Raw genomic sequence first — 14,285 nt, 5'->3', positions numbered from 1 at the left:
AACACATGGAAAGCTAGAAAAGCACGCATGAAGTTGAGAAAAGAACGTGAAGACGCTATTCTAGCTGAGGAACTAAAGCGAACTAAAGATAGATTAGAAAAACTTGAGAGTCAAAACGGGAAACGAGAGATGAGCCCGGAAAGAACGAAACAAAAGAGTATCAAAGAAACAACGAGCTTAAGCTCAGGGGGATCAGCGCTAGTCGACAAAGTACACGAACCATTGGACGCACTGATGAGAGCTTACGAAGCTAGGTTAAAGAACAACCAAACACAAGAACAGAGGTGGATGACATACCCAAACGCGGAATTGGAAAAGGAGAGACTTGAAATGTGCCAGAGAATGATCGAGACTACACAAGCCTTATTAGAACCACCAAGAGAAACAATGAATTGTGGAACGGAAAACCCAATTCAGCAAGAGACTATCATTTCACGGGTAGCTGAAAAGACTCCCAGTGCACAAAAGCCTGAAAATACACACAAGGATGACCGCATAGTATTGAACACAACCGATCAGGAGATAGAGAGTTTTCATCCAGTCATACAGAGGATTTACGGAAGAGATGAGGATTATAATGAATTTTGGAAACAAGTGAGAGAGGCAAACTTTGCAAACGAGCTAAGTTGCCAAGCTAATCAGACAAATTGGGAAAAGGACATCAGGAATCCTCCCATAGTGGAATTTGAGGCAGGATCTCAAGTGGACTTGGATCTGCAATCTTACTGGGGAGATGGGGGCTCTGTTAGAACAATGGAGAGCAAACCTCATTCACTGAATACCTTACCTTCATACTTAGGAGAGTATGAAGCAAAATCCGAGATTAGAGCACTTCCCTCACGAAGAATCTCATCAGAAAAAGTCATGGACTCGCAAGGATTGATAGAGATCTTGTCAACACCAGTGACATGCACTATCACTCTAGTTGAGCTTTTGAGGCTAAGACCACATATGTGGACCACTGTAGGAAAATGCTTGGAGAAATTTGGGATAAAATACCCAACATCGAGACTGCAAGAGGGTATACAAGAGCTGAGAAAACCACAAAAGAACGCTAAGCCTGTACCCTTAAACAAGGTCGGAGAGTATTGCGAAGGTGAAGAGGGGAATACAACCTTACCAGTTGAATTCCAAGGAGTGAACACGATGGAAATACTAGACATCGGAGCTGGGGTAGCCATTGATACAAAAGAAATCTGGAAAAAATGGGGGAAACCAGCAATAAGGAAGACTAGGTTGAAACTCCAATTAGCAGATGGACACAAGGAGAAACCTATGGGGTTATTAGAGAAAGTCGTAGTAACTTCTTGCGGAATTGAATACGAACATACTTTTTCTATTGTCGATTTTGGCAAGGAGAATAACTATGATATCATACTGGGAAGACCATTCATGAGACAATTGAAAATGGGCCAGGATTGGGGCTACGATCACATATACCTGAGAAATATGGAAACCACTACACGTGTGAACCTGAGAGACCATAGCTACAAAGATGTGAACCGAACACCGGTAGAGGATTTTGATTCAGCTACTTTGGTGCGATCCGAATTTCCAGCTTGGTTAGGTAAGCCCAAGGAGTTATGGATGTGTGGAGCCTCGAAATGTGGAAGTCTGAGGCGAGAAGAATATGTTTTAGAAAGGGCTATCAAAGACAAAACTTATATAGGAGAACCCTTTCCAGAGGACACGCTTGAACCATTAGAATGGACACACATTCTAGCAACCCTAGATGTTTGTGCAATTCCGGATGGTCCCACAACGAAATTTTGCGACAAGGACGGGTACGACGTGGTTCCGTACTTCATGCTGAGAACTATACTTGAAAAAGAAACTGAAAAGAACGATACACTGGAAAAGGAAGATGAAGAAGAGGTGTTTCATGACATTCCCGATCATCCAGAGTGGGAATATGAAGCAGACAACGAGTCAACAGACAATTCAAGCGGAAACGAAGAAACTATAACGGATGTCCGATTTTATGATTTTTCGAACCAAACTAAACAACGCCAGAAACGCTATAGAGCGAAGAGAAAAACAAAGGGGGTTAGAACCAATCCGATGCCTAGAATAAGAGGAAAAAATCAATTCCTAATGCTAGTAAAGGTGGAAGATTGTGTTAAGGACAAGATTTCTGGAAGAATGAGAGGCAATGAGCAAAAGAGCTTACGAAAAGACAAAAGAAGCTCAAGAAATCAAGTTCAAAGGAATGAAACGAAAACTAAAACAGAAAAATCATAAAAGAACAAGCGCAACAGAGAACACACGAAGTCCAAGTTAGAACGTAGAAACAAGTATAGAGAGCTCAAGAAAACTCTGAAAGAAGTTTGGACGACAGAAATTGAGAGTGGAGAGGACAAAAATGCCAAAATCAAGGAAAACACGGATGTTCCCTCTCACTACAGGAAATTCACAATAGAGGATAGGAAGGTGGTATTGACCCAACCTATTCGAGAGAGAAGGGAGAACGAATCTTATGACGGACCGGAGGATGCAAAAAAAGTTGATTTAGCATCTCCAGGTGAGATACCTAGACCGGTGTACATAGCCACAGATTTGTCTCCAGGCGAGGAAGAGAGACTTTTGAGTCTTCTCAGAGAGTACAGGGATGTGTTTGCATGGTCTTATAAGGACTTAAAGGGAGTTGACCCATCAATATGCCAACACACAATCCCACTAAAACAAGACGCAAAGCCTAGCAGACAGAGACCATACACATATAATGATACGTTTGCTAAGCGAATCAAAGAAGAGATAGATAAGCTAATGGAAGCTGAATTCATATACGAGATTGAACACACCGATTGGGTATCTCCGATTGTGGTGGTACCCAAGAAGAACGGAAAACTCCGAATGTGTGTCAACTTGAAGAAAGTGAATGCTGCAACAATCAGGGACAATTATCCCCTGCCGATAACTGATCATGTTTTAAAGCGTGTATCAGGGAAAACAGCATACTCCTTTCTTGATGGTTTTTCAGGATATAACCAGCTAGCCATAGCACCGGAAGATCAACATAAAACAGCTTTTGCAACGGAGTGGGGAATTTATGCTTATCGGGTTATGCCTTTTGGTCTAACCAATGCTCCCGCAACCTTCTAGAGGCAAATGACGCATGCTTTCAAAGAATGCTTAAGGTTGTTTCTAGAAATATACAGGGATGACTTATGTGTACATTGTCTTCTGAGAGATGAGCATCTAGAACACCTAAGAAAAGTATTTGAGAAATGTAGGACATATCGCATTTGTCTCAATCCTGAGAAATGTGTGTTTATGGTCCGACAGGGCAGAATTCTGGGACATATTGTCTCACAAAACGGAATATCCACGGATTTAGAGAAGATAAAAGTTATAGTGGATATGCCTAGACCAACCAATACGAAACAAGTACAGAGCTTTATGGGAAATTGCGGATATTATAGACGATTCATTTACATGTACGCTATAATAGGCCAACCACTTTACAGGCTAATAGTGAACTTTGAATGGACAGAGGAGTGTGAGGAATCATTCAAGAAATTGAAAGAGGCACTCATTACTGCTCCAGTCTTGAAATCACCAGGTTGGGAGAAGATATTCCATGTGCATATAGATGCTTCGGCATATGCAATAGGATGCATTCTGGCTCAGCCAGAAGAAGGAAACATGGATTTTCCTATCTATTACGCCAGTCGACAGCTCAACAATGCAGAGAAGAATTACACCACAACAGAGCGAGAGGGATTAGGAATGATATATGCTGTGAAGAAATATCGGCATTATCTTCTAGCCAACAAGTTTGTGTTTTTTACGGATCACCAAGCCTTGCTCTACCTAGTGAATAAACCATGCAATACCGGGAGAACAGTGAGATGGTTCATTATCTTACTGGAATTCGACTTCACGGTAGTAGTAAAGAAAGGAAAAACACATCTTAGAGCTGATCATCTTTCGCGATTGACGAATGGAGAAGACCCTATAGGAGTAGATGATGATATGCCAGACGCGTACTTGTTCAACATAGAAATGATACCGAAGTGGTTTCAAAATGTTGTTAGCCTATTAACGTATGGAGGAGAGTTTGATAGAAGAGAATACAACCAGAAACATATTGCTATTCAGTAATCCAAGAATCTTCAATTGGTTGCAGGAAGGTTGTACCAATTGGGAAATGATCATGTTTTACGACTATGCATCAATCCTGAGGAATATAATATATATCTGCGCGAAGCACATGTTCAAGAATGTGCATTTCATTGTTCAAGAAGGAACACATATAGGAATTTGTTACAATTGGGAGTCTATTAGCCAAGAATGAAAGAAAGCGTACATGAATATGTCACTGTATGTATTGTATGTTCATCAAAACCGCCAGCAGAGTATTCGACATTATATCAGATAATGATCGCTACATTAGACGGAGAAGAAATGCCCAATTGGATTAGTGGATGTAGAGTGAAAAAGTATCTTTTGCCGCTAACCCAAGACATGCTTCTCAAAATACATCAAGAAAAGCTGCGTGTCCAGAAAAAGAAAAAAATTGTGGAGGAAGCGCAAGCCGAGGCGAAGGAAAGAATGGAGAAAAGAAGACTACTGCATCAGAAACAGCGCAATGAAGGAGCAATACGAATAAACGCAGTCAGTATAACAGAAATGGATAATGACAAAGAAGAACCCATCATTGAATGCAAAGTAGGAACCAACCAAATCAAAGCCAGAGCACTATTGGCATCAGGAGCTCAAACTAACCTACTTTCACTCAGTTTGTATAGACAATTGACAAATGACACTAAATTACAAACTGCCAAGCAAGAGTTAAAGAGTTACTCTGAGAATTCAATCAAAACTGTCGGATGCACAGTTTTACATATACAGATTAACCAGTATGTGTATCCTCATATGTTTTACGTGGTTGAAGACCAAGCTACACAACATCCATTATTGCTAGGACAACCATGGCAGAAGCAATACAATGCAATGATTGACTGGAGTTCTAAATCAGTGCTTATCAAATACGAAGGTGAAAGTCAATCAGTTAAGTTCACCAAAGGAGCAGAGCCAACTCCAAAGGAAGAATCCAAGAACAAAGGTAAACAACAACCAGAGAAAAAGAAGAAGCAATGGCAACCAAAAGTTTCTATACAACTGGATTGCTCTTCGACGAGGAACTCTCAACATTGGATAAGGAAGACAAACAATAATATAACAGCTCAACCTTGGGAAAAAACAGAGTCAAAGTTGGTATGGAGATCAAAAAAGGTTGTGCCAGAGAACACAAAGGTGGAAAACAGAGTCTTCAATACTAGACAACAGAGTGATTCCAGTCAATCAAGGACAGTGAAACAGATCTGGATTCCAAAGAAGTTCATGACTGCACAAATCTATAGCAAGCAAATTTGGATCCCAAGGATTTGTAAACAGGAACTCCCTTCAGTACAATCCACGGAAACTCCTAGGTATTTTAAGGCGAAGAAATCAACACAAAGAACAAAGCAGGTTTGGGTCGCAAAGAGTTTGTGGCAAGCACAAGCGAAGCGGAAGCAGATTTGGATTGTGAAAAAGAACAACAAGGTAAAGAAGAATCCATCTACTGATTCTGCTACCGAAGTGCCAAAACCAACCCAAAACCCGACCACCAATCCTTCAATCAAACAAAGAGCAGCTTTATTGGAAAGACTGTTGTATCATCGCTCTACAATTGCATTGGGAACTTATGACCAAAACAACTACAATGCTTCGCCCACAGACACTTCATAGTTGTCCGGGAGGACTCAGACTAGGAGGGGGGGAGGTATACAGGTATACAGGAGCTACAAAGCAGCTACAAGCGACAAAAACAAAGAAAAACAAAAAATTATATTACAAGGGCAGTGTCTTACATGATTTTGCAATTTTTATGTTTGATTGCGGATATTGATAATATTTATGCCCTTATATACCTTGTTTTGCAACAAGAAGAGATCAAATGATGAATTTGGGTCTCTAGACGTGTAAATATCACTAAATAAGAGTGTTTTTGGAGCTAAAAAGTGGTAATCCAAGTCCAGAAATCACAAATAAGTGTATATTCATATACACAGGGTTACCAACTATTTATTGTGTATGTTTGGAATTTTTTGGCTTCAATTTGCTATTTTCCTTTATTTTTTATGATTTTCTTAATTAAAAAAAAAGAAAAAGAAAAAAAAGCAGGTGAAATGAGATCGAAAAAAAGAAAAGAATAGACGGTGATGGTCCTAATGACAAGGGCAACCCATGGTAAAAATTGGGTACAATTCTAAAAAAGTTGCGGAAAGTCCGAAACGGCAGAATTTTGGCAAGTGGACGGAATTCTAAGAAAACAGGTCAAACGGAGTCCGATTTGGGAAATTTCAGATCCTAAAGCGCATCTCACAATGAGATAGGAGCACATGAAAAATTTGGTGGCAAGTGAACCGGGAAGTCCGAAGTTAAGTATTTTTCACATCACTTTCAAGCTCATTCACACTATTACCTTCTTGGAGAAGAGCAGAGAGCCACAGGAGCACAAATCTTCTACGACCTTCTACGACTTCCACGAGAGCTCAGAGGACACCAGACATGAGAGGTAGACTCGTTGCCATAAGCTTTTGATGCTTATCATTAACTTTTGTCGCGAAAACTGACCAAAACCAAGAAACAAGAGCAGACGGGGAATGAGGTAGAATGCTAGGTAGTGGCACAACCGCCTAACCAAACCTTGCAAGAACTTATAGGTGGGTTACCCTAGTATAGAAGATGGGTTTCTAACACTCAAAGCTCGAGAAAGAACGACTGGAAAAACCCTAGGTCAACAGAGCCTGCAAGAGGCAAACAGGAAAAAGTTGTCGAAACAACACGAAACTTCACAGGAAGTTCAACCACATCAAGGACAATGCAACCATAGAATATCTCCAAGTTTGAATCACAAAAAGTAGGTCGGAACAATCGATTTGGCTGCGGACACACAAAGCGTCATTTTGGCATAACGGCTGAAATTGACGACCGAATGAAATGAAACTTCACAAGCAGCTTCAAGTAACTATCGATGACTTATGTTTGCAAGCAAAACCCAAAAGAAAGCTGATTCACTTACTGATGGTGAAAAAGACGCTTTCAGGAAACCAAAGGGAGAAAGATGGAGAACGGGGAGCCAAAGTCAAGTTCAACCAAATAGATGGCTTCACAACATATCCAATGAGCTGGAAATGCAACTCTCGAGAAGAAAAGTTGAAGAAATTCAACTCCAAGGCAAAAAGACGACTTCAGAGACTGAAATGCCTATAAGGGGGCTTTTTAGCTAAACTGATGACTTTTTAAGTTGAAAACTAGTTAGCAGGGCTTAGGGCACTAGCACAAAGCATTCTTTGCACAAAAAGACCAACATTTCAAGAAAAGACATCATACGCGTATGATGTCTCACAGCATGAATTTCACATCCATTTCAACATTTGAGTGCATAGCCTCATTCCACATGTTAATCACATCCTATAAACCAAGTATCATGAGAATTGGAGTTAGAAAACCCAAGGAAAACCAAAAAGACGCAAAGTAGGCCATAAAATTGATTTTTGGTCATAATTTTGCCAAAATAACTCCAAACTCATTGAAACTTTGTAGGATTGTTGTTAAACACATCTACAAGCTATCTAGAACCAAAAAGCATCATTTTGACACAAAAGACATCATACGCGTATGATGTCTATTTGCACTTACAGAGCCAAAACTGCTCATTTGTCATCATGCATCCATTATATATATCTAATACATGCTACATATGAAATTTGGAACCATTTGGTCAAGAGGATCACCCCATTAGTCCAATTGAGGAAAAATCCTTCACCTAAAGCCTATTTTTGGCCCAAATCCAACATACTCAAGTCCAAACCAAGATTTGAGTAGGAACAGTCCTTCACTAGTACATGGGGAGTCCACAGAACCAATCCCATGCAAAATTGATGTAAAAGACATCATACGCGTATGATGTCTCCAGAGCCATTTTTAGCCCAAAATCTATCCAAACTTCATAAATCCACTGAATAAGCCTATCTAAATCCAAATCCAAGCTTATAGAGAAATTTGGTCCAAAAATACACTAAAAGACATCATACGCGTATGATGTCTCACTATGTGATTTTGGCACCTCAGGGCTTCAACCACCAAACAGAAGTGATCTACATGCCATTTGAAAGTGAACCACCAAGTTTTATCCAATTTGGATCATAAAATCCAGTTCCCTTTCAAAATTTTTCCAAGAGCCGGAACTGGACTAAATTGGCCAAAACTTGACCAAATGGGATCCAAACTCAAATCCAAGTATATGATAATCATGTATACACTATCAGCTACAAGCACAACCAATATGAAGTCATTTTGACACAAAAGACATCATACGCGTTTGATGTCTCCAGCATGATTTTGAGCCCATTTTGCATATTTTTTCACCTACCTTGCATACTTAGGCCCTGAATAGCTCATGTTTCAATTTTCAAGTCATTTGGATAGTTAAAAGCTTCATTTCGGCTTTCAGTACTAAAAAGACGCTAACTTCTGAAATTGGAGTTACAGGATCCATGGATTCCACCAAGTCATCGGCAACGAAGAGAAAAAGACCGACAATCAAAGATGCTATTGCAGAAGCGAAACCATTTGACATTCCAGCAGAAACCCTCAAGCCAACCAAAACTTGGGTGGAGGAAGCAGTATTGGAGAAAGAGGGAATAAAGATCTACCAGGGGACTTTGAGAGATCCTCAAGGGCAAGCGGTGGATGTACCGATGATCCCACAGGAATTGGTAGATTATAGCAGGTCAGAAGACATCAGCAGGTACCTGGAAAGGGCACACTTGCACAGTTTCTTCACCTCGAGACCATAAGGTGTGGATACAAGAAGAGTGTACGAGTTGGCAACATCCATTCAGAAGGATGGAAAAGCCACATTGATAGCCATGGATGGAGAGAAGGTAGAAGTACAAATCACTCCACAGCTAATTGCAGACGCATTGAAGCTGCACAACAAAGGGAGCTCGGTCAGGGAAAGAAAGGAGGCCATAGAGGTCTATGGGCCCAAGAAACAAAATGCGACCTATGGAGATATGAAGGACCCAAGAGCGGCAACCCTTTGCCGACTGTACAACCAATTTCTTCATGTTTGCAGTAAAAGACCGCAAAAGTATACGACACCACCCCATGCCATTGTGACCACCATCACATGGGCATTAAAGAGCAATATGCCAAAAGAGGTGAATTACGCTCAACACATCCACGAGCAAGTAATTGCCATGCACAACGAGAAGCCAAAATACATAGGAGGAGCGGAAATTCAGACAAGAATAGCTTATGAAGCTATTGGAGCTAGAGATCAGTGGCCAAAGGCTCCCTCTTAGAATGAGTGGCTTAGAGAAGCCGACGAGGAGGAAGAACAGCCCGAAGTATCCAAGAGGGCATCCACAAGAGCACGCCGGAAACTAGAAGTAGTTTCAGAACCTGAAGAGGATGTGGACGAGCCACTTAAGAAGAAAGTAAAGAAGAAGGTTGCTCCCAAGCAAACCAAAAGTCAGAAAGCGGCAAGAATGGAAAGATTAGTGGAGCAGTTTAGAGCGAAAAGAGCTCTAAAGGGTGACTTTGAAGAAAAGTCAGACCCCACTAAAGTCGGAACTAGCTCGGCCATGCCACATATTGATCAATACGATCAATATATTAAAGCTTATGAGGAGTCAGAGGCTATTTTGGAGCAGCAACCTATCGAGCCATACACTGAAGAGGAGGTACAACAATTAAAAGCTGAGCTGAAAAAAGACGACAAGGGGAAAAGGAAAGTAGATGGGTCTACTAAGCCTCAAGAGAAAGATGGACAAGCCGACAAAGGGAAAGCCAAGGAAGCTGAGGACAAACATCCCTCTATGACTAATGTACCAAGCCCGAAGAAGACGGAAAAAATTGTGGAAGAGACCACAGTAGAGGTGGACACAGATGTTTTGGAAAAGCCAGAAGCCGAGACCAAAGAAAAGAAGATAGATCCAGTTCAGCAAAAGAGAAATGATTATGAGGATCTGGTAGAGATAGGATACACCGAAGAAGAGGCCCTTGAGGCACTTTATGGGATCACCCTACAAAAACAAGATGAACGGAGAGGGACGGAGAAAAAGACAAAGAGTAAAAAAGAAAGTGAAGAGAAACTGGACGAACCAAAAATACTAGAAGAGCCAAAGCCAGTGGAGGTGGTGGCGGAAAGAGATTTAGAGTTGACAGATGATGATGAAAAAGACATGCACATGGTGCATGAACTGCTCAGCAAGATAAAATAAAGGTCCAAGGCAAAGGAAGTAGAGATTGAGACAGCCAAACAAAGGGGAGCGGAGTTGCATAGAAATTTAGAGAATGCTATGACTGAATCTGAAAGTCATAAAGCATCACTCTATGACGCGGAAAACGAGAGAGATGGCTTGATACTTCAACTAGCCGAGGCTTCAAGAGAAGTAACAAGTGCACAGGAAGCAAGGGAGCGGATAGAGGATGAGTTGGAGGCGGCTAAGGATGAGCTCATTGAGCTAAGGGAAAGAGTCGAGCTCCAAAAAAGAACAATCACTAGACTCAGGTCTACCCCTAGAGCTAGCAGAGCAGGAACCGAACAAGAGGGAGCTATCGTACCAGTTTTGGAAGACCAGGTCCGAAGCTTACAAAGAGAGCTAAGATTAGAGCAAGTGCAAAGGTTGCACATTGCGGAGGGATCATTGGCCGCAGAGGAGAGGCTCACATTAGAAAATCAAACACTACGGACAGAGAATGAGGCCCTCCGCAAACAGCTCCAAGATCTACAAGAGCAACAAAGAAGAGAGACAGAGACACCACACGAAGAATCAGGTGGAGCAGCCATAGAGCTACCAGAAACTGGAGAGGCAACCACAATTGAAGATCCAACCCCAGCTCAAGAGGTGGCATCGACTTCAAGAATCTCTGAAGAAGAAGAACAAAGGCTCCATGACCAAATAGAAAAGTCAGCAGAGGAGAGTGCCAAGGTGGAAATGGAATGGGAGAGGAGACTCCTAATCTCCATTAGACTTCAGGGACTAGACACAAAAGTGCTCCATGAACAGTGGATGCAACCCAGCCTGCCTTTCCCTTTGATGAAATTTGAAGTGCTAAAGACGAAAAAGAGACTAGAAGGAGAGCAGTATGTCGCTCTTTACGAAGGCGACATCACAAAGGAGGAACAATCAAAGAAGATAGTAGATTCACAACCTAGATGGAGGAAAGGTTGGCTGAACAAATACCCAGCCTACCTCGTCTACTTGGTGGAGGCACCAAAGGAGATCCGGGAGGATGCAACCTTCTGCCCGGTGCCAAGAGTCAGAAACTGGAAAGAGCATGGCAAGATTGCAGAAAAGAAGCCAAATTGGCTTAATTATCCCAGGATGCCAGGACCAAAGGCAGGAGAGAGAATAGGTAAAGCCTACATGGTGAAAACCCTAACGGGCACCATCAAGCTCTTTACTGGCTCTCCTGACCTTTCATGTCAGATGATCAAGAAAATATGCAGGACTCTCTTAGCTTGCATTGAAGTGTTCGCGCCAGATAAATCCACGACCTCGAGTCTACTATCGACGGCCGACACGGTGTCTGATATGATGTACGATCTTTCATTGCAGCCTTCTCCAAAAGTGTTACACCTCCTATACCAAAGGATTATGTTTTTGCCTAGCTTCCACATGCAAACATTCGAAGAAGCTTTCTACACCGGCTTTTTCACCCACAAAAGCAAAATATTCGGCCCAACCTTGACCATCGACAACCTACGATACAAATCACATTTGCAGATGCTCAAGACGACAGGACTTTATTGACCAAGCATAAAAGTCATGTCAGGGACGACATGAACGCGGGGGGGGGGAGTGTTGAGCCAGCAGAGGATCACACCCACATTTTTGCTCACACTCATCATTTTGTAACCATTTATTGTAATAAATGTCTTTCCGACATTAATTTTGATTTGAGCCATTCATTAAGTAACAGGACTCAATTGAGTTTCCAGCTTGTAATCCCGAAGTAATTTCACTTGCTGATGTAATTAGTTAGAGATGTTCTCACCTCCAAGGCTGAGGTATATAAGCCAAAGTTTTTTGTATCCTAAGGGGGATTATTAATCAAAGTGAGTTTTTGAGCGCCGTGACTGTGTCTGTGAGAGAGTGAGAGAGAGAGAGAGAGAGAGAGAGAGAGAGAGAGAGAGAGAGAGAGAGAGAGAGAGAGAGAGAGAGAGAGAGAGAGAGAGAGAGAGAGAGTCTTATCTACTTGCTACGCGAGCTACGGAGCCGACATTGGAGAAGCGACACCGCCATTGTGTTAGCAACGGCGAGAGCTACGCACAGATACCAAGAGTGCGCGCTATCGGCTTCTATGTGTGGTAAGTTCCTATGAGCTTCGGTGTGAGTTTTCTTCCAACTCGTGTGTCGGAATTGAGCGTGCAGCATATCTATATAACCACAACGAGTAGAGCTACACATTAGTACCATCGGGGTCAAGTTTTGGTCACCTGTATATTTCAGCCTGTCTTCATACGCGTTTACCGCATGGAGTGGTTATAGGTTGAGTTTGCAGTTCAAGTCTTTAGGGTATTGTTCTTACCTAGTGTATAGACTTCCCCTTGAGTTTGAGATCGATTCAATGATTCTAGATCTTGTTTCGTATAGCATTCGTTCGTAGTACGGATTTCAGTCACTTGCGTATTTTAGAACTTAGATTTGATTTCCTTAGTAGTGATTGTCATTAGAAGGTCGAGTAGGTGATTTGACACCCACCTAGTTGTTTCCATGTGCCTGCGGGTCAAGCTCTGTCCTCGTCTGACAAATTCTGTTGTTGGTTGAGTTCTCGCTATTTAGCTTCCGCTAGCGGCGTAACCGCCTTAACAGTGAGCCTACAAAAGCCTTACAAAGGAGAGCCACCTGAAGAACCAACTATTGAAGACCCAACGGAGATCGAGGACCAAGAAGAGGTACTGCGTCCCAAGCCCATTCTCCGACTTGAAGACAAGGTATTAAGAGGCGGTAAGATTATCCGACGATATCTTATTAAGTTTAAGAACTATCCTTTTGAAGATGCTAGATGGATGCAAGGCATACAAATAAAGGATAACCTAAACCTTGTCAATGCATGCAATGCTTTCCTAGAGTAAGAAAATGTAAAAATGTTTAAATGAACAAATTTTTTGTCTTATAAGACTCTCTTTTTCTTTATTGTGCACAAATGTTAAGAACTATGCATGCTTAGGATCATGTTTGCGGAGACGACGTCTCCCAAACACCAAGTAGAGCTTGTCACTCTACTATGGAAGATTGATACGGTCTAATCTGCAGACATGCTTGCGGTAGCTAACGCTCTCAAGCACCAAATGGACTAGTCATCCATTCTGGGATGATGTCGTAGGGCAAAATAGGGATTCTCTACTCGCTAGCAAACAGACTAATGACTAGGCTTTATCTTCTCTACCTCATAATCGTGGACGACTATGATTTCAAGAGAGAGGTAATGTCATAGTAACTAATATCTAATTCTCCTAAATGATTTTCTTATATTAAATTGATCATTTTAATATGGGGAAGTACCAGGGGAGAAAAAGCTAGAATATTCGTGAGGCTAGAAGACCGGTCATAGTAGGGATACAAAGGAGGGAAAATATGGATCCATAAGGGTTTTTTTTTGCAAAAGATCAATGTGCATCAATGGGCTTCAAAGACCCTAAGGCTCATCACATTAATATTTCCAAAATGCTAAGGTTCTAAAATCAAGTGAAATCTTCAATGGTCAAACCTTAGGGATAATTGGATGCTTGTGGGAAGACTCAAAAGTCTTCCCACATCCCTATCCAGGAGGGGGCGATCCATTTCTATAGGGGATGAGAGAGAAACACACGTACACACTCTTCCAAGCTCCCTTTACACAAAGGGCATAGTGGACACATGTGAGCTTCCTAGCCTAGTTTCCCCCAAGGTGCATTCAGATCCTATTGGATGGCCATAGAGGTGGACCAATGAGAATTAGGCTAGAGTGAATTTAGTTTAATTCATTTCAAAACACTTGATAAAATAACCAATAGAAATTAAGCTCTCTAGAAGACTATTGGATAGTCTCCCAAGGGGTCCAATGAGAATTCAACAGCCCAATGGCTTGCCTGATTCCTATTGGCCAAAAAACTAAGAGGTCCAATGAGAGTTTAATTGCATTATTTAAATACCTAAAGATCTCACAAAAGAGTAAAGGGGGACACATGTCACAAGGCTGTCACTTATGCTTTTTAATTGTCATTGGCTAAGCTT

The sequence above is a fragment of the Adiantum capillus-veneris genome, chromosome 17 (assembly GCF_014529385.1).
Source record: "Adiantum capillus-veneris isolate H3 chromosome 17, ASM1452938v2, whole genome shotgun sequence".
NCBI classification, from domain to species: Eukaryota; Viridiplantae; Streptophyta; class Polypodiopsida; order Polypodiales; family Pteridaceae; genus Adiantum; species Adiantum capillus-veneris.
The sequence above is the reverse complement of the archived record's forward strand: the minus strand, read 5'-3'. Positions refer to the sequence as shown.